Raw genomic sequence first — 21,898 nt, 5'->3', positions numbered from 1 at the left:
ATTGCTACAGTTTATTTCAGTGTAGTTTCATATGCTCTATTCTGTGCATAATATTTTATTCTTCCTGTGCCATTTTATTTTATTTCAGTGAATTGTGTCCCAGTTTGTTTTATTTTTGCACAAGCTTTATTGAGTCAATTTTATCATTTTATTGTGTGTTTCCCTATTGCATTGAGAGTAAAGACAACTCACTGTGCCAATCATTCAATTTAAAGTAAAAGTTGAGCAAATTAGATTTGAGTAAAGTACAAGTTCTCTTGATTTTCAAAGTGTTGTTTGTTCAGTTAAGTATTTTCTCTGTGACTGTGAGTTTCTTTGCTTACTGTGTGACCTGTCAATTTTTAATTACTTATGCAGAATAGTTAAGCATTTTCTTCCCATTTAAGTTCACTGTGTTGTGTGTTCCTCAGTTACGTTTTCTTTTGTTTCTCTAAATTCTTGTTTTACATTTTGCAAATATGTCTCAAGTTTTCTCAAGCGATGCCTCAGCACATGCTGCTAGTACAACCATTAATGCGTCAGCCCAAAATTCGAGTAACTCCTTATCAAACGATACATACACTCAGACTTCTAGCCTGCGTAATTTTAGTCGTGATCCGTATGATGCTATGCCATTGTTCAATGGTAACCCAGACAACCTTGAAGGTTGGTTTACCACTGTTCGAGCCAGAGCTGATGTTTCAGTTGATGGTCTTCCATCTGAGAGTTGTTTAATCAGTATCGGAAAGGAGAGTCTAGCCCGTTCTCCAGCCGCCTCACATGTATTCAACTTAATTCGTATGAAGGACTTCCAAGATCTAACCAGGTGGCAAGATTATGAACAGTTAATTCGCAACTATCTTGAACCGGTGCTAGAAACCGATCCGTTTGTCGTTCTCAAAGAATTAGTTTGCACAGCTCCGAGGCCAGAAGAATCATTAGATGAGTTTGCCCTTCATCTTAATAACCTAATGTCCTCATTCGTTAAAGCAGGTCAAAATTCCAAGTACCTTAAAGATAACGATAAACCAGCCCTTGATGGGTTTGCCAAATTAGCTGCATTTGGAGTTATTAAACAACTAATGCCACCGACATCTATGTATGTGTACAATTCAAGTCCGCTAGATGCTACTATGGGACCGCTCGCAGCTCTCATCCATGTACGAAATTTGTGTCCCGAGGGAACCTTCCCTTATCGTAAGTCTTCACCAACCACTTTGTCCACTCCTGTGCTTCCTCTAGTTTGTGCTACTACCAAAACTCCCAACCTTAATCGCTTGCATCCATCATCCAAAGCTAGTGTTAAGAGCCATCATTCCTGTAGCACCCGTAGTATGTACAGTACCCACAGTCAAAGAACTTGCTACAATTGTGGTTACAGTGGTCATATTGCAATTAATTGTCCTGATAGTCACCCTAAGAAGCGTCGTACTGATGATGAGTACCAGTCAGATCTTCCCTACTATACTTGTCATAGAATTCATGGACATGACACATCTGAGTGCAATGCTCTCTACAACCTGCAGTACTCTAGATCTTTCCGTGGCCGTTCAAACCGCAGAGCCAGGAGAGGAAACAGATGTCATGGTTCACAAACTAACCAGAACCAGGCTCATTCTTCCAATTCGGGGGAATCCAAGCACCCAAGTCTACTCGTCCAGTCGTGACAGTAGTAGGTGATAACGAGTACACCATCCCAGTCCAAAATTCCTATGAAGCCTTAGCCAGCCTTGAGAATGACAACCTCGCTGTTGATGTTGCTTCACACGTCTCTTACGTAGAGGAATTTGGGGATGAAGTAGAAAATGCCTTCTCCGATGACAACCCACCTTTCTGTTTGCATATAACTCCTAACGAAACGATTGGTCCTTTAGTACAAGTTTCTGTCCATAATGCGCCCGTTCATGTGTTCATGGACTCTGGTGTGCAAATTAATATCATCAGGTCTAGCTTGTTTAAAGAGAAGCAGTTACGACGTGTCCTCCTCATTGAACCAACTACTGTAACCTCCCTTAGCGGAGTAGCTGGTTCCCTTCTGCAAGTCCGAGGTCAGACTTCGCTCACCTTTACTATCCAAGGTAGAGACTTCACTGCTGCTTTTCTTGTTGTCGACCAGATTACTTTCCCTGGTGACCTTCTACTGGGATTTGGTTCCGTGCGAGACTTACGCATTGTGCTCAACCCGTACCGATGGCATGCCCAAATTGACGACTTGATCGTTCCATTTTGGGGTTACCAGCTTGGATCAGAAATCTGCCATACTGCCACAGAGTATGATGTACGAATTAAGTCCTTACAAGCCAATGCATTCTCCAGTAGCGTACCCAAGCGGTCAGGCACTAGTAACGCTGTCACTCCCATCTGTGGTCCACCTACACCTTCAGACATGCAAGATAGTGTTCTGTTGCCTCAAGTGTCCGGGGACACTCAGACTGCCTTGAGTGCACAGCCTATCCCTGCAATGACTGCTAGTTCAAGTAGTAGTTTCTCCACAGGGGATGCCTTGTCAGAAAAAGATTACTTGAAACTAGTAATGCCATCTCTTGTTGATGTCACATGCCGTCTGCAGAAAGACGTCTCTGTTGCTGCTAGTGCTCTCATTAGAGTGTCTGTTGTTGTTCCTAATGATGGTGATAACGTCCTAGTTGACAGTGATTCCTGCAAGGTCAAGGGTTTATTTGTTGAACCATCCTTACATGTTGTAAGAGACAGTAAGATCCATTTATTCCTTGCTAACACTTTGGGTCACAGTGTTCGTCTCAGAGCAAATACCAATCTCGTTGACCTAGTTCACTATCCATACCCTGTTCAAGTACAGGATGACATGCCACCTGACCAGTGGGTCGGTGCTATTTCAACAGTGGAGACCTCATCCACTCCACTGGATCAATCCATTCCACCAGTTGAGGAGAAAGACTTAGCTCCCACTGACTTCCCAGACGAAGTCAAGCGTTTGTTGTCTTTGTTGAACAAACGTCGTAACGCCATTGCCTTACCAGGTGAGAAGATGGGTATAACGAACTTATTGTCCCATCATATTTCACTTGAACCTGGTACTAGACCTACCTATATACCTGCGTACAGAATGTCTCATTCCCAAGTTGCTGTCACAGAAGAACTGATCAATCAGATGCTCAATGATGGAGTTATTGCACATAGCAATTCACCCTGGAATGCACCCTTGATCCTAGTGCCTAAGAAGGACGGCACTTGGCGCCCAGTGATTGACTTTAGGAAGTTAAATGCGAAAACTATTCCAGATCGCTTCCCACTTCCTGTACTAGGTGATCTTTTACGCAATATCTGAGATAACAAAGTCATCTCGACCCTGGACTTGTTACAAGGATTTTTTCAAGTCCCTCTTCACGAGGACAGCCAAGAGTTAACTGCATTCTCTACTCCCACAGGTCATTATCACTTCCTTCAAATGGCTTTTGGATTACGATCTTCACCTATCGCGTTCTCTAGACTCATGACCAGCATCTTTAGAGGTCTTACAGGTAAAGCAAGTATGGTGTACTTAGACGACGTAATCGTCATGTCCGAAGATGTGGATACACACCTGAAAAGACTTGATATAGTACTTGGCAAGCTTGAAGAAGCCAATTTAAAGATCAAACTGTCCAAATGTCAATTATTCAGATCAGAAATTAAGTTTCTTTGTCACGTAGTCACTCCTAGACGGGTTACGACTGATCAAAGTAAAGTAACGGCAGTACTAAATTTTCCAACTCCCAAAACTGCTGATGCTGTAAGATCCTTTGTGGGTCTAGCAGGTTTCTACAGATCTTTCATTGCAAATTTTTCTTCAATAGCAGCTCGGCTAACTGAATTGCTTAAGAAAGATGCTCCTTTCGTTTGGACCTTCCGTCAAGAAAGAGCATTCCAGACACTAAAAGAAAACCTAACGTCTGCTCCTATTTTGAAATTCCCAGATTTTTCTAAGCCCTTCTATCTGACAACTGATGCTAGTTCAATTGGCATAGGTGCCATACTAGCTCAGAAGACTGATGGCAAGTACAACGGACTTGCATTTGCTAGCCAAATCCTTATGAAGGCTGAACGTAATTATACAGTAACGGAGCAAGAAGCTTTAGCAATAGTATGGTTTTTAAAGCACTTCCGAGACATTATTTACCAGTACCCTGTTCATGTCTTGACAGACCATGCACCACTGATACCTTTATTCCAGAACAAACAGCCTACTGGAAGGTTAGCCAGATGGACCTTAACTATCCAAGAGTTCAATCCCACTTTTGAACATTTACCTGGCAAGTCAAATGTAGTCACAGATGCTTTATCGCGACACGTTAGTGTAGTTACTGCAGATCCTCCATTTACTATCGAGGATGTCAAAAATGCCCAAAGAACAGATCCCATGTGGTCTGGCGTGATTCGATTCCTGCTCCAGGAAGATCTTATTCTTACTGTGAAGCCACCAGCACCCATTAGTGACTTTGTAATGAGCCAGGAATTACTGTATCGAACAGCCGAGTTGGGTACTCCAAGTAGAAGGGTGTACCAGTTAGTAATTCCACAGTCACTAGTGAACGTAGCTCTACAGCTAGTTCATGATGCACCAGGTGTTGCACACCCTGGTATGGATCGTTCTGTGAAACAAGCCAGAATGAAATACTTTTGGCCACGTATGGCAACTGACATTTCCGAGTATGTTAAGAAATGTAGTGCCTGTATCCAACATAAAGGAAATGTCAATGGTCCTAATCCAATCCAAGTGTACCCAACCACCAGTGAACCGTGGGAAAGAGTTGCCCTTGACTTATTAACCAATTTTAAATGTTCCCTCCAAGGCAACAAACATCTGTGTTTTATGGTAGACCATTTCACCAGATATTATGAGTTAGTTCCTATTGCAGATAAGACTGCAGAGAGAGTAGCTAAAGCGTTTAAAGAACGCATTATCTGCAGGCATACCACCCTTAAGTCCTTAGTAACAGATAATGGAGGTGAATTCTGTAATGAGATTCTTGAAAATTTGTGTACTTTATACAAAATCTCTAAATCCACCATTGTTCCTCATCATCCTGCCAGCAACGGGTTAACCGAACGAACCAATAAGAAAGTACTTGATGTCCTGAGAGCCACTATCAACCCCAATAGTGAAACTTGGGATGAAGTTATACCAGATGTCCAATGTGCCATAAATTCTGCTTACAATGCTTCCATAGGTGATACTCCACATTATTCATTGTATGGTGTAGACAAGCGTTTACCCTATGAGTTGTTATATTCCACTCCGAAACCCAATTACAACCCTAATGATTTCGTAGCAACTCGTACAAGCATGGCTCAAAGTGTTTTTAGAAGAATCCGTGAAACACTTCATAAATCAACAGCAGAATTTACTAGAGTAACTAATAGCCGTGGTAAGCCGTCAAAAGTTAAAGTAGGTTCAAGAGTAATGCTGACAAATTTCAACAAAACATCCGCAATGCCTAAGCTCGATCAAAAGTTTGTCGGACCTTATCGAGTTGTAGAACATATCTCTGGTAATAAGTATAAGGTTAGAGAAATTAGTACTGGTAAGTACAAAGAATCACATTTAGATCATATGAAATTAGTATGCGATGTTGATGATATTGCTACCCAGACTAATGTGACAGATGCTGAAAATCCTCTTGACTCTGTACCCTCTACCTCAGATACTCAGTCAGATAACCAACCTGAATGTCGTTACTCCTTGCGTACTCGACAAGTAATGAGAAACCCACAAGTATCTTTTGTAGATACTCGTTCAGATCTCCCTCAGTCAAGGCATGTGTTAGCCATTGCAGAGGAATTCGATCCTCCCAGAGATGATAACCATTCTGCATATGTAAACCTCACCCTCGCAGAATTGGGTTTAAATGTACATAGTCTGTATAACTAGATGTCTGAGATGAAGTAAATTGTCAACTGTTTGTTATTAACTGATTAGTTTTTCAGAATTTTTTTTTTTTGTATTCACGTTCCCTCCGTATTCTGAGAATTTGACAGTAATGATCTGAGTCTGCACCAGATGCCTTTGCTGTTAATTTCACCTTGTATATATATTTATTCTTCCTCAGAATCCATAGAGTGCATGAATACAGATCGATCAATCAATTCCATCCATATTGTACAATGATTTGTTCTTATAGTTTGTAATGCATTACGTTAAAACTCATTACGTTAAAAGTGATTACGTTAACACCCATTACGTAAAACTCATTTTCTTAACATCCAGTATGATACCATCCATTAGTTCTAAGTTATATATGAATTTGTTATTGTATAGAATCACCCCAGAAACACCTGCCTGTTCAGCCTATAGATAGTAGTGTATGTCGAGACGACATTCGTAACATAACCGAGCTGTCAGCATAGTTGCTGATCCCTGTGTTGTATAGCATAGCATATAGTGTCATCCATGTGCTTTATATAGAAGACCCCTCAGGCCTGTGACTGTATGACGTCACGGGATGCAGCTTGAGTGTGAGGCGAGCTACTCGGCCTCAGTCGGCGTTTGACATAGGCTAGGACAAGGCAGAGGCTGGGCTCCATCTCCCATCATCACAGTCTCACAATATATCGTTACCATCCAACCAGTGTGTCTACCTTCAACCCTCGATATCTCCTTTTAAGAACCCCTACGATATTAGAACCCTTGGTATGGGTGGGGTTAGAACCATGGCACGGGTGGGGTTAGAACTCATGGTACGGGTGGGGTTAGAACCCATGGCACGGGTGAGGTTAGAACCCATGGTACGGGTGGGGTTATAACCATACTACGGGTGGAGTTATAACCCATGGTACGGGTGAGGTTATAACCCATGGTATAGGTGGGGTTAGAACCATGGCACAGGTGGGGTTAAAACCATGGTATGGGTGGGGTTAAAACCATGGTATGGGTGAGGTTAGAGCCCATGGCACGGGTGGGGTTAGAACTATGGTACGGGTGCGGTTAGAGCCATGGTACGAGTGGGGTTAGAACCCATGCTACGGATGAGGTTAGAACCCATGGTATGGGTGGGGTGAGAACCCATGGTACGGGTAAGGTTAGAACCCATGGTACGGGCGGGGTTATAACCATACTACGGGTGGAGTTATAACCCATGGTATGGGTGAGGTTAGAACCCATGGTATAGGTGGGGTTAGAACCATGATACGGATGGGGTTAGAACCCTTGGAACGGGTAGGGTTAGAGCCATGGTACGGGTGGGGTTAGAACCCATGGTACGGGTGGGGTTAGAATCCTTGGTACTGATGGGGTTAGAACCCTTGGTATGGGTGGGGTTAGAACCATGGTACGGGTGGGGTTAGAACCTATGGTACGGGTGGGGTTAGAACCCATGGTACGGGTGAGGTTAGAACCCATGGTACGGGTGGGGTTAGAACTCATGGTACGGGTGGGGTTAGAACCCATTGTATGGGTGAGGTTAGAACCCATGGTATGGGTGGGGTTATAACCATGCTACGGGTGGGGTTATAACCATGCTACGGGTGGGGTTATAACCCATGGTACGGGTGAGGTTAGAACCCATGGTATGGGTGAGGTTAGAACCATGGTACTGGTGGGGTTAGAACCCTTGGATGGGTAGGGTTAGAGCCATGGTACGGGTGGGGTTAGAAACCATGGTACGGGTGGGGTTAGAATCCTTGGTACTGGTGGGGTTAGAGCCATGGTACAAGTGGGGTTACAACCCATGGTACGGGTGGGGTTAGAACCCATGGTATGGGTGAGGTTAGAACCCATGGTACGGGTGGGGTTAGAACCCATGGTACGGGTGAGGTTAGACCCATGGTATGGGTGGTGTTAGAACCCATGGTACAATTGAGGTTAGAACCCATGGTATGGGTGGGATTAGAACCATGGTACGGGAGGGGTTAGAACACATGGTACGGGTGGGGTTAGAACCATGGTACGGGTGGGGTTAGAACCCTTGGTACGGGTGTGGTTAGAGCCATGGTAAGGGTGGGGTTAGAACCCATGGTATGGGTGGGGTTAGAACCATGGTACAGGTGGGGTTAGAACCCTTGGTACGGGTGGGGTTAGAGCTATGGTTCGGGTGAGGTTAGAACCCATGGTATGGGTGGGGTTAGAACCATGGTACGGGTGGGGTTAGAACCCTTGGTACGGGTGGAGATAGAACCATGGTACGGGTGGGGTTAGAACCTATGGTTCGGGTGGGGTTAGAACCCATGGTACCTGTGGGGTTAAAACCAAGGTACGGGTGAGGTTAGAATGATGGTACGTGTGGGGTTAGAACCTACGGTATGGGTGGGGTTAGAACACATGGTACGGGTGGGGTTAGAACCATGGTATGGGTGAAGTTAGAACCATGGTGCAGGTGGGGTTAGAACCATGTGTCGGGTGGGGTTAGAACCATGGTGTGGGTGGGGTTAGACCCATGTTTCGGGTGGGGTTAGAACCATGGTACGGGTGGGGTTAGAACCCATGGTACTGGTGGGATTAGAACCATGGAACGGGTGGGGTTAGAACCCATGGTAAGGTTGGTGTTAGAACCCATGGTACAGGTGGGGTTAGAACCCATGACCAGTTGGTCATAAAACTCCAGGTCATTGCATAAGCCACTGGGAGAGCTGGCTACAGTAAGAGTCAGCTAGCTGGCCCACCTGGGCCTACCTGGACCTGGAACTCTCTCCAGGTCCAGGTAGGCCCAGTGGTTTACGCACTGGCCTGGACTTTTACTACTCATTCGCCATGGTTCGAACACCACACGTTCCCTGGTTTGTTTGCAATAATGTTATTACGATTTCTTGACTTTTATATGTTCATTTTGTATTTACCATTTGTGTGTGTGTGTTTGTGTGTACTCGCCTATTTGTGGTTGCAGGGGTCGAGTCATAGCTCCTGGCCCCGTATTTTCACTGGTTATTACTAGGTCTGCTCTCTCCCTGCTCCATGAGCTTTATCATACCTAACTCACTAAATCGTAATGACACGATTGCAAACAAATAATACCATGGGCGGGGCTTGAACTCGTGGAGAGATTCGTCTGTAAAACTTGCATTTGTGATTACAGTGGTGCCTATGGTAACCTTTCTATGGTGTATAAATATACCTAGTTGGATGTCTCTTGTTGTAGCCAGCTGGCCCAGTAGCTAACGCATCGATCTGGAGTTTTACGGCACTATAACCGCGAGTTCAATCCCCGCACGTGGTATGGGTTATCATACCTCTTCTTAAAGCTATGTATGGATCCTACCCCCACTACATCACTCATAAGAACATAAGAACATAAGAAAGGAGGAACACTGCAGGAGGCCTGTTGGCCCATACTAGGCAGGTCCTTTACAATTCATCCCACTAACAAAACATTTGCCCTACCCAATTTTCAATGCCACCCAAGAAATAAGCTCTGATGTGAAAGTCCCACTCAAATCCAACCCCTCCCACTCATGTACTTATCCAACCTAAATTTGAAACTACCCAAAGTCCCAGCCTCAATAACCCAACTAGGTAGACTGTTCCACTCATCAACTACCCTATTTCCAAACCAATACTTTCCTATGTCCTTTCTAAATCTAAACTTATCTAATTTAAATCCATTACTGCGGGTTCTCTCTTGGAGAGACATCCTCAAGACCTTATTAATATCCCCTTTATTAATACCTATCTTCCACTTATACACTTCGATCAGGTCTCCCCTCATTCTTCGTCTAACAAGTGAATGTAACTTAAGAGTCTTCAATCTTTCTTCATAAGGAAGATTTCTAATGCTATGTATTAATTTAGTCATCCTACGCTGAATGTTTTCTAACGAATTTATGTCCATTTTGTAATATGGAGACCAGAACTGAGCTGCATAATCTAGGTGAGGCCTTGCTAATGATGTATAAAGCTGCAGTATGACCTCTGGACTTCTGTTGCTTACACTTCTTGATATAAATCCCAGTAATCTATTTGCCTTATTACGTACGCTTAGGCATTGCTGTCTTGGTTTAAGGTTGCTGCTCACCATAACCCCCAAGTCCTTTTCGCAATCTGTATGGCTAAGTTCTACATCATTTAACTTATAAGTGCTAGGGTTATGGGCACTCCCAAGCTTCAGAACCTTGCATTTATCTACATTGAACTGCATCTGCCACTTTTCTGACCAAGAATAGAGTTTGTTTAAATCCTCCTGAAGTTCCATAACATCTACGTTTGAATCAATTATCCTACCTATCTTTGGGTCATCGGGAATTTGCTCATATCACTAGTAATTCCCTCATCAAGATCATTGATATATATTATAAATAACAACGGGCCCAAGACTGATCCCTGTGGAACGCCACTTGTTACAGATCCCCACTCGGATTTAACCCCATTTATGGACACTCTCTGCTTCCTGTCAGTGAGCCATGACTCGATCCACGAGAGCACTTTTCCCCCAATGCCATGAGCTGCCACTTTCTTTAACAGTCTATGGTGCGGAACTCTATCAAAAGCCTTACTAAAATCTAAGTAAATAATATCAAATTCTTTATCGTGGTCAACAGCCTCAAAAGCTTTACTGAAGAAAGTTAATAAATTAGTTAGACAAGACCGGCCTCTTGTGAATCCATGCTGAGTATCATTAATCAAGCTATGCTTATCGAGATGGCTTCTTATAATCTCAGCTATAATTGACTCTAGTAATTTGCCTACAATTGAGGTCAGGCTTATTGGGCGGTAATTTGACGGTAACGACTTGTCCCCTGTTTTAAAAATAGGAATTACATTAGCCATCTTCCACATATCAGACACTACACCTGTTTGAAGAGATAAATTAAAAATATTAGTTAATGGTTCACAGAGTTCCATTTTGCATTCCTTAAGAACCCTTGAAAAAAACCTCATCAGGACCCGGCGACTTATTTTGCTTCAGTCTGTCTATCTGCTTCACAACCATTTCACTAGTGACTGTGATGTTACATAATTTATCTTCTTCTAGCCCACTATAAAAATTAATTACTGGAATATTGTTAGTGTCTTCCTGTGTAAAAACTGAGAGAAAATAATTATTAAAAATCGAGCACATTTCATTCTCTTTGTCAGTAAGGTGCCCATAGTTTTTTTAAGGGGACCTATCTTATCTCTAACTTTTGTTCTATAGACCTGGAAAAAACTTTTTGGGTTAGTTTTAGAATCCCTAGCAACTTTAATTTCATAGTCCCTTTTAGCTTTTCTTATCCCCTTTTTAATGTCCCTCTTAATGTCAATATACTGATTCATAAGATGACTCTCACCTCTTTTGATACGCCTATAAATTCCTTTCTTATGCCCTAGTAGATATTTGAGCCTATTATTCATCCATTTTGGGTCATTTCTATTTGATCTAATTTCTTTATATGGGATAAACGTTCTTTGAGCAGCATGTATAGTGTTCAGAAAACTGTCATATTGATATCTCACTTCGTTACCCCAGTCAGCAGATGATAAGTGTTCTCTAAGCCCATCGTAATCTACTAAGCGAAAATCTGGGACTGTTACTGAGTTATCGCTACTATCGTACTTCCATTCAATGCTAAATGTAATTGATTTGTGGTCGCTAGCACCCAGTTCCTCTGAAATTTCTAAATTATTAACAAGGGATTCATTGTTTGCCATAACTAAGTCAAGCAGGTTATTTCCCCTTGTAGGTTCTGTCACAAACTGCTTCAAAAAACAATCCTGAACTACTTCTAAGAAGTCGTATGATTCTAAATTCCCAGTCAAGAAATTCCAATCAATATGACTAAAGTTAAAGTTTCCTAGAATTACTACATTATCGTGCCTTGTGGCCTTAACAATTTCCTCCCATAGTAGTCTCCCTTATCTGGAGTTTATCTGGAGAGAGTTCCCCTGGTCCCTATCTAAGTTTGGGGGACGGTATATCACTCCTAAAATCAGTTTTTCATGCCCCTCTGAAAATTCTATCCAAACAGACTCTGTATGTGTTGCTTCAGACTCCAGAATGTTCCATTTTTTGACATCTCTGTGACTTAAGAAGTAATTCCTAACATCCTTGTGACTCATATGAGTCTTCAACTTTGTGTCCCATCTCCGAAACATTCTTTCCTTATCCACCTTGTCAATTCCTCCTGTGTGGCCAGCTTGAGTTCCCTTATCCTCCTGTGTGGCCAGCTTGTGTTCCCTTATCCTCCTGTGTGGCAAGCTTGAGTTCCCTTATCCTCCTGTGTGGCCAGCTTGAGTTCCCTTTTCCTCCTGTGTGGCCAGCTTAAATTCCCTTATCCTCCTGTGTGGCCAGCTTGAGTTCCCTTATCCTCCTGTGTGACCAGCTTGAGTTCCCTTATCCTCCTGTGTGGCCAGCTTGAGTTCCCTTATCCTCCTGTGTGGCCAGCTTGAGTTCCCTTATCCTCCTGTGTGGCCAGCTTAAATTCCCTTATCCTCCTGTGTGGCCAGCTTGAGTTCCCTTAACCTTTCTTCGTAGGACAAACCCATCAGCTCCTGAAATAGTCTTGTTGCAAATATATGCACTTTCTCTAATTTCTTGGCGTGTTTGACCAAGCGTCGGTTCCAAAATGGTGCTGCATAAGCCAGTATGGGCCTGACGTATACTGTGTACAGTGTCGTGAATGACTCCTTATTTGCATGTTGAAACTCTATTCTCAGGTTTGCCAGACGCCCGTATACTGTGGCAGTTATTTGGTTGATGTGCGTCTCAAGAGATGTGCTCGGTATGATGCTCACATCAGTATCCTTTTCCTTCTGTGAGTTTTGCAGCTTCTGACCTCTTAGGCTGTAATCAGTCTGTGGTCTCCTTTGTTCTTCCCCAAGCTTCAAAACTTTGCACAAGGTGGGGTTAAACTCCAGGAACCATTTGTTGGACTAGGTTTGCAGCCTAAACCTCTTTTGTTTGTATTCTCCTCATTATTTTCACATCGTCTGCAAACAGGGACACCTCTGACTTTATCCCTTCCGTCATGCCATTAACATATACAAGAAACATCACCGGATCTATTATTCTCCCTTATGAGACCCCACTCAATACATGCACACACTCTGACACCTTATCTCGTACCAGCATATGTTGTTTCCTTTCTGTCACGCATTCCTTAATGCACTGCAGTATTCTCCCTCCTATTCCTGCCTCCTCCTTCAGCTTTTCAACCAGTCTCTTGTATGTTGTGATGAAACCCTTCTTACGGTCCAAGAAGCTGCAGTTTACCCATCCCTCTCTCTCCTGTCTTCTGTTACCTTGCCATAGAACTCCAGTAGGATTGTGAAGCAGGTTTTCCCTTCCCTAAAGCCGTGCTGGTTGTCTTGCGTTAGTCCATTCATAAGAACATAAGAAAGAAGGTACACTGCAACAGGCCTACTGACCCATGCAGAGCAGGTCCATGTCCCCCCCCGGATTAGCCCAATGACCCAACCAGTCTGGTCACCTCCACTCAAGGAAGGAGCACGGCACCAGACCCAGCAGCACAAGCTAGTCCGGTCTAACTCACACCCACCCACACCCACTCATGTATTTATCCAACCTATTTTTAAAACTACACAACGTTCTAGCCTCAATAACTGCACTCGGGAGTTTGTTCCACTCATCCACAACTCTATTACCAAACCAGTGCTTTCTTATATCCTTCCTGAATCTGAATTTTTCCAACTTGAAACCATTGCTGCGAGTCCTGTCTTGACTGGAAATTTTTAGCACGCTATTTACATCCCCTTTATTTATTCCTGATCATATTCCTCGATCATATCCCCCCTAATTCTACGCCTTTCGAGAGAGTGTAGATTCAGGGCCTCAGTCTATCCTCATAAGGAAGATTTCTGATACATGGGATCATCTTTCTCATCCTCCTCTGTACGTTTTCCAGAGCATTTATATCCATTCTGTAATACGGTGACCAGAACTGAGCAGCATAGCCTAAATGGGGCCTAACCAAGGATATACAGAGTTGAAGAACAACCTGAGGACTTCTATTATTTATACCTCTAGATATGAAGCCAAGAATTCTCTTAGCTTTATTGCGAACACTAATGCACTGTTGTCTTGGTTTTAGATTACTGCTAACCAGAACTCCTAAATCCTTTTCGCAATCAGTAGTATTAAGATCTACATTATTTAGTTTATATGTGGCATGGTTATTTTCCTGTCCAACATTTAGAACTTAGCATTTGTCTATATTAAACTGCATCTGCCACTTCTCCGACCATTGCATCAGTCTATTCAAATCATCCTGGAGTGCTCTAGTGTCCTCATTAGAATGAATTGGACGGCCTATTTTGGTGTCATCAGCAAATTTGCTTATGTCGCTATTTATTCCCTCATCTATGTCGTTTATGTAAATTGTGAACAACAACGGACCGAACACTGACCCCTGAGGAACACCACTTGTGACTTGCCCCCATTCTGATTTCTCTCCATTTATTCAAACTCTCTGCTGCCTATTTGTCGGCCATGCCTCTACCCAGGAAAAAATTTCTCCTCCTATTCCGTGTGCCTTAAGTTTCCTCAATAGCCTCTGATGTGGAACTCTATCGAAAGCCATACTGAAGTCCATATACGCAATATCATATTCATTATCATGATCTACCTCCTCAAACACCTTAGTGAAAAATGTTAGTAAATTCGTAAGACAGGAACGCCCCTTTGTAAAACCGTGTTGAAATTCATTAATCAATCTGTGCCTGTCAAGATGGTTACGAATTGCTTCGGCAATTATTGATTCCATAAATTTTCCCACTATGGAAGTAAGGCTTATTGGTCTATAATTCGAAGCCAAGGACCTGTCACCTGCCTTGTAAATAGGTATTACATTTGCCATTTTTCATTTATCAGGCACTATGTCAGTTTGAGGTGATATGTTAAAAAGATTAGCCAAAGGTATGCTAAGTTGCTCTTTACATTCCTTTAACTTCCTTGCAAACAGTTCATCAGGACCTGGGAATTTGTTAGGTTTTAGTTTCTCTATTTGTCTGAGGACCATGTCACTAGTTACCACAATTGTGCATAGTTTATTATCGTCCTGTTCTACATAATCTATTATTTCAAGAATATCACTAGTATTTTCCTGGGTGAAAACTGAGAGGAAGTAGGTATTGAGAATTTCACATATATTCTTATCACTGTCAGTGATCTGACCAGAGTTACTCTTAAGTGGGCCAATCTTGTCCCTAATCTTACTTCTGTATACCTGAAAGAACCCTTTTGGGTTAGTCTTTGAATCCCTTGCGACCTTAGCCTCATAATCCCTTTTTGCTTTTCTTATTCCTTTCCTTATTTATTTCCTTTAGAAGTGCTCCACCACTCTTTTCCTGATAATCTTCATAACTTTACATACAATACATGTCAAAGACACTGGTCTGTAATTTAGTGTAATCTGTCTGTCTCCTTAAAAATCAGGACTACATTTGCTGTCTTCTAATCTTAGGCAGTTGCCCTTTGTCGATTGATTTATTGAATACTGTTGTTAGTGCCACACACAGTGCATCTGCTTCCTGTCTCAGAACCCAAGGAGAGAGATTATTTGAGCACACCACCTTCGAGGTATCTATTTCCTCAGAACAGTTTCTTTGCCTCCTTGGCTGTGTGCTGTGTGTCCAGCACTTGGTGGTGCACCCTACCACCTCGGTTTGCTGCAAACTTCTGTCTCCATTGTGAATACTTCACTGATTCTTGAGCTGAGTTTCACATACTTCCGGGCCGTTCCCTGTGAGTTCCCCTCCTTTCTTCAGCATGATTACCTGATCTATGACTGTTGTTTTCCTCCTGATGTGGCTGTATAACAACTTTAGGTCAGATTTGGCTTTTGATGCTATGTCATTCTCGTATTGATACTGGGCTTCTCACCTCATCCATGCATAGTGATTTCTGGCTCTTTGGCTCAACTTCCTATTTTCCTGGGTCCTTTGCTTTCTATACTTTTTCTATACTCTAGTACACTTGGCTTAGACCTCTCCACACCTGATAAACCATGGGCTCACTATGATTTTCCCGTTGTTTTGGTTGTCCCTTGGCACGAACTTCTCCCTTGGTACGAACTTCTCCCTTGGTACGAACTTCCCCCTTGGTACGAACTTCTCCCTTGGTACGAACTTCTCCCTTGGTACGAACTTCTTCCTGCACTTTCTGGTCACATATCATGTAGGAATTTCCTAATACTTTTTGGAAGTTTGGTTTCTCCCTTTTTTTCTCGTACTGCTTCACCCTTCATTGTTAACTCTACCATGCATTCACATTACAAAATCACCTGATCACTAGTGCCTAGGTTTTTTTTGTGTCTGATGTCCCTATGTCTGCACTGTTCAATGTGAGGACAAGGTCTAGCCTAACTTGTAGTTCATCGTCTCCTCTCACTCTCTCTCTCTGGATGGTCCGCCATGTGGTTCCAAAATTTTTCCAGTCAATCTCCTTATGAATGAATCCCCCATGCTCATGTGTGCCTTTCTGGAAACCTCAGTTAGTGTGTCTGCCATCACTCTGTTGCTCTCATAGCAGCACTGTCTTGGCCTTCTGCTGTTTGGTGGCAGGTTGTATATCACTGCTATCATCACGTTTGTGCTCTAGTATGAAGTGTTCCTACTATGTAGCAATCAGCTACCCCCTCTGACTAGTCCTCCCCTCACTTCAAAACTCCATTGGTTTTTAATGAGCAGTGCAACTCTTCCCCTCTGCTTCTCTTGCCTTTCCCCAGGATTTGATAGTCAGACAGGAAGATCACGTCTGTTATCATTTCCATGAGATTTGTCTCTGTGATTGCTATAATGTCCAAGGATGCCCTAGTGATTCTTTCCTGACACTTCTTACTCTTATTTGTAATTCCATCTGTGTTGGTGTACCATGCCTTCAGCATCCTTACTAGAACTGTTGCATTCTAGGGGGTGGAAGGGGTTGGTGCTGGCTGTGGCTGTGGTAGGCAGGACTGGATATTATGGTAGTCTGCTGGTTTGGCAGTATTAGTCCTCGGAGTGGTGAGGACTGTAGGTGTGGAGTGTGGCTCGGCTCAGATCTTGCTATTTTGTTTAGTTGGTATGGAGTGGTAGGGGCTGAATGTTGTGGGTGGATCTCTCAGAGGTTGTGTTTGATGTTCCCCTCGAGGATGGTGCTTCCCTGACTGCCGGTACCTGCCCTGCCCTTCCTTTTGCACATTCTTACTCTTTCTCTCAGTTGTTCCCTTTTTTTGTGTTCTGTCGTGATTGAGGTACACTTGCTGGTATTTTTGGGAACCCTTTACCAGTATATTCTACACGATTTTGATTTGTATCATTTCTGACTTGAATGTCAATTTGATTGGGTGTTTTTTTTCTTGAGTACCACTAAGTCTCTGAAAATTTGTCAGTTGAGTCATGTCCTCTCCTGTTACCACAATGATGCTCTCAGTTTCTTTTATTTCACCTTGTCATCTTTTATCATATGTCTTTCCTTCTGCCTCTTGGAGCACATAAATAATGAATGTGCCTTTCTTCATCCCATTTTGTTTCCTTCCTTATCTCAGGGTCCAATGTACCTCATTGGTTGTGTTCTTTACCAATCAGACGTCCTGGTGGCCTTGTATTCTTTCCCCGAGGGATTTTGCTCTTTCCCCTCCTTCATTCCCTCATTGTCTGCTGTGTTTCCTTCACCCAACTCCTTGATCCTATGGGTATTCACCTCTATATTCTACTTAAACAATCCTAGTTAATCCTCCAGTCTCTGCTTCCTTGCCTCAGCAGCAAGAGCTCGTTACTTGCACTCTTTCTCTTTGAAGATATTCTCTCAAGCATTGTGCTGCAAAACTCAATTAATAATTTTTCCCATTCCTATTCCATTTTGCTCTTGATCCTTTCTGCCAGAGCTTCCTGTTTAGCCCAGCCAAACCCGGTACCCTTGCTTCTTCATCCTCTCATGTGTGTGTGTGAGGGGGAGGTGTTGGCGTGTGAGGGGGAGGTGTTGGCGTGTGTGTGGGGTGTGTGTGGAGGGGGTGTATATGTGGGATGTTAACGTGTGTGTGTGTGTGTGTGTGTGTGTGTGTGTGTGTGTGTGTGTGTGTGTGTGTGTGTGTGTGTGGCGTAGTTGTTGAAGGAAGGAGTGGCCCCGTGTAGTTTATTGAGGGAGATTGTCTGGTTAATGGTTGTGTGTGTATGTGTGTGTGTGTGTGTGTGTGTGTGTGTGTGTGTGTGTGTGTGTGTGAGTGTGTGTGTGTGTGTGTGTGTGTGCGTGTGTGTGTGTGCGTGTGTTTGTATTTTCCTATATATTTGTTGAGTTTAGTACAATTTCCCGGAACAAAGTTTTAATTTTCAATTAACTTTGGGTACTAACATATTTGTTTACTTTTGAAAACAAGTATGTAACGTGAAGTAAGTGTTTCCTAGCGGGTACCACTTGTAAAATACGTGTGAAATACGTCCCTAGTGTCACTTTAGTTTATATTTTAATTCACCTTCCATCTGTGTTCACTTCTACAGTGCTGAGCATTTTGACTCTGGTGACCATGTCTCTGATATTGCTAACTTCAGACAACTGGCTGGGTATACCTAGGTAATGTTTCTGTCTCCGAGGATCGAACCCTGCCATTCCCTACGTTCAGTGATATACTCGATTTTAGTGTTTCATACAATAATAATAATAATAATAATAATAATAATAATAATAATAATAATAATAATAATAATAATAATAATAATAATAATAATAATTTACTTCTCTTAATGGTGTGATTAAAAGTATTTTTTTCTCCGCAGAGCCCATTAATTCTTCAGAATTATTAAGTTAGTATTCTGTTTTACCTCGTAGCTCATGGCACTCACATCCCTAATTAAATTTATGGCATCTCTAAACATAATAAGGTTTGTTTACCATTGCTGACTAATAGAATAGTAGAGCGAACTATTATGGCAGGTATTACCACACTGTCGTAGGATGTGTATGACTGGTATCTTTACTCTCTTATGATCACGTAAAATATGTAAATCTTGCGAAGTTTCGCTAGGTGAAGTTTGTAAAGATTTCTATCTTAATGGAAAATTATTCACTTCTTGTGTTTCTTAAAGGTGCATAAGCCTGTAATATTTCCTTCCCACCTTAAGAGGCTTCATGCGAGGCTGAGTCGTGAAGATAATTCCCTGAACTGGTACGTAGGTAACTGCTTACAAACCATACCACGGGCGGGGATAGAAGCCGCAATCAGAGAGTCTCAAAACTCTAGACCGTCACGTTAGCCACTGGACCAGCTAGCCACAGTAAGATTCATCCAACTAGGTATATTTCTACACCATAGGAAGGTTAGCATAGGCACCACTGTGACCACAAATGCAAGTTTTTACTGATGAATCTCCAGCTAGCGTGGCCGTGACGAACTCTAGCTCAAATCCCCTCAAAGCCGTCAACATGACCCGTGGTATGGTTTGTTTGGAATCGTGGCATTACGATTTCGTGAGTCATGTTAACTGCTTACGGTTCTATACTGATACACTAGACTAAACAGTCTACCTAGTTGGGTTATTGAGGCTAGGACTTTGGGTAGTTTCAAATTTAGGTTGGATAAATACATGAGTGGGATGGGTTGGATTTGAGTGGGACTTGCACATCAGAGCTTATTTCTTGGGTAGCATTGAAAATTGGGTAGGTCAAATGTTTGTTAGTGGGATGAATTTTAAAGGACCTGCCTAGTATGGGCCAACAGGCCTGCTGCAGTGTTCCTCCTTTCTTATGTTCTTATGTTCTTATGAATTAATTAATGCCTTAAATGACCTCTTGTTCAAGTTCTAAAAGGCGGTGGTAAAATTTACCATCCTGTCAGGAGATACGTTGTGTGTGACGTAATGTCAAGAATACAAATTACAACACACAGAAAAGCAAAAGCGTGTATACTAAAAGATGAACATTCATATTTATATATCAGTACTATTAATTATTGTACCAAGAAGTGTTTTTGTGTTTATTAAGTATTCTCCTGTGGCGAGCAGCCCTTCCCTGCCACCCTGACCTGTTCCTCCTGTGTATGAATTAGTCTGGTATGTGGCAGTGTCACTGTAGTCGACCTAGCCCTCTCTCCCTCCCTCTCTCTCCTTCTCTCTCTCTCTCTCTCTCTCTCTCTCTCTCTCTCTCTCTCTCTCTCTCTCTTTTTTTTTTTTTTTTTTTACACAGGGTTTGACAAGGTTAAGGATCCCTAGCTTTATTGACAGCTATTTACAGGTTAAGGATTCCTAACTTTATTGGCAAGCTAAGAGCTGTTACCTACATCAGCTCATTTGAAAGCATTTTTATTGTTATGAGACATACAAGTAGGGAACAGGATGAAGTTGGAGCCATCTGTGGGCCAGCATTTTCATTTGATCAACTGACGTTATCTCGTTGACATCATTATGCTGTACGAATGTGTTCCATACTCGAGTCATCCTGGGTATATATGATCTCAGATGGAGTAATGTTCTGGAGAAGGGTACAGCCAGAGTGAAGTTGCTGCTTTCTGCCCGTCTTGTGGCATAAAAGCTTGTTTCACGCTGTCCTCGAAGTGGATCCAAGTGTGGTATTTTGACAATATTGGCCTTGTACATAGCAGTAAGGCCACCCACATCCCTCCCTTGTTGAAGGCTCTGCTGAAATGACAGATCTATCCAGGATGGGTCCAGACGAGAGATGAGACGTCTTTCTCTGTTCTCTACTCTGTCAAGCAGTCGCAGATGAGAGGGGAGGGGGCAGGAAGACCAAGAAAGTGGAGCATACTCAAGGTGTGAGCGTACTTGTGCCTCGTACAGAATCTTGCAACCCCTACTGTCAAGCAGATGGGAGATACGGCGAAGTGCTGTAAGCTTCCTGGCTGCCTTCTTTGCAAGATTTACAACATGTTTCTTCATGGTTAGTTAGAAGGCAAATTTCACCCCAAGGATATCAACTTCTTCTCCAGGTGCCAACACCTTCCCATTCATCCTTACTACTGCACCAGCATTACCATCATGGTGCCTAGAGACTATCATCATTTGCGTTTTCTCAGGTGTAAATGTTACTTGCCATCTATTTCCCCAAGCTGATATAGCTCTTAGCTGGTGATTGATGTAGCTTAGAGCAGCTGGCATTTCTTCTCTTGGATAAGTGAATGTCAGTGTACAGTCGTCTGCATATGCATGTGATTCTGGGATGAGATGAAGAAGGTCGTTGAAGTAGACATTCAATAACAATGGTCCCAGCACGCTTCCTTGTAGAACACTTGCCCCAATAGGATGTCTTGCTGATTCCGTTCCACTGAGAACTACACTTAGAGATCTACCATGAAGGTAATCACTGAGGAGACATAGCGTAGATCCTGCAATTCCCAGTGCTTGAAGTTTTGCTAAGAGGCCCTTGTGCCACACCCGGTCGAAAGCGCCAGCAATGTCCAGTGCTACCACACAGCTGACTTTGGATTCATCCAGTGACTGGTGCCACTTAGTGGAGAGGTTTAACAACAGGTCAGCAGCAGAGTAACCTTTCCTGAAGCCACATTGACGATCACAGAGTAGTGAGTGGTAGTCAAAAAAATTCTGTCATTTGTTTTGAGATTATTGCCTCAAGGATCTTACCAGTGATTGACAGGAGTGACACTGCTCTGTAGTTGCTGATTTCTGCTCTGCTCTTCTTTTTGTGAATAGGGACTACATTTGCCTCTTTCCCTAGAGAGGGCCATTTACACTGTACTAGGCAGTGCTGAAAGATGCGAGTTAGAGATGCTGCTAGCTGGTCTGCACATCTTCTCAGCAATCTTAGGCTCAACTTGTCTGGGCCCACAGCCTTTTCTTGGTCAAGCGATTTAAGAAGGAAACGCACCTCCTCCTGCCTTATTGTCACCACTGACAGTTTTGACACAGTTCTTGTAGCTAGCTAAGGAGGGTCCCTTGATGGATCAGGAACTTGCATTTTGGTAGCAAAGTGTTCAGCAAAGAGGTCCGCCTTCTCTTGACTACTAGTAGAGGTGGTCCCATCCTGTCGATTTAGAGGTGGAATGAGTTCATCAGGCAGATAACCTTGTCTGTCCTTGACCAGGGACCACC

At 42.9% G+C, this 21,898-nt stretch overlaps 1 protein-coding gene across 1 annotated transcript in view; it reads left to right on the top strand.

The window, feature by feature from the left end:
• The window catches only part of LOC128695221 (potassium channel subfamily K member 13-like), a 699,428-nt gene that overhangs the window by 358,818 nt on the left and 318,712 nt on the right, over positions 1–21,898 (top strand). The window lies entirely within an intron of this gene.

Source organism: Cherax quadricarinatus, chromosome 35 (assembly GCF_038502225.1).
Source record: "Cherax quadricarinatus isolate ZL_2023a chromosome 35, ASM3850222v1, whole genome shotgun sequence".
NCBI classification, from domain to species: domain Eukaryota; kingdom Metazoa; phylum Arthropoda; class Malacostraca; order Decapoda; family Parastacidae; genus Cherax; species Cherax quadricarinatus.
This window is presented reverse-complemented; position numbering and strand designations above follow the sequence as displayed.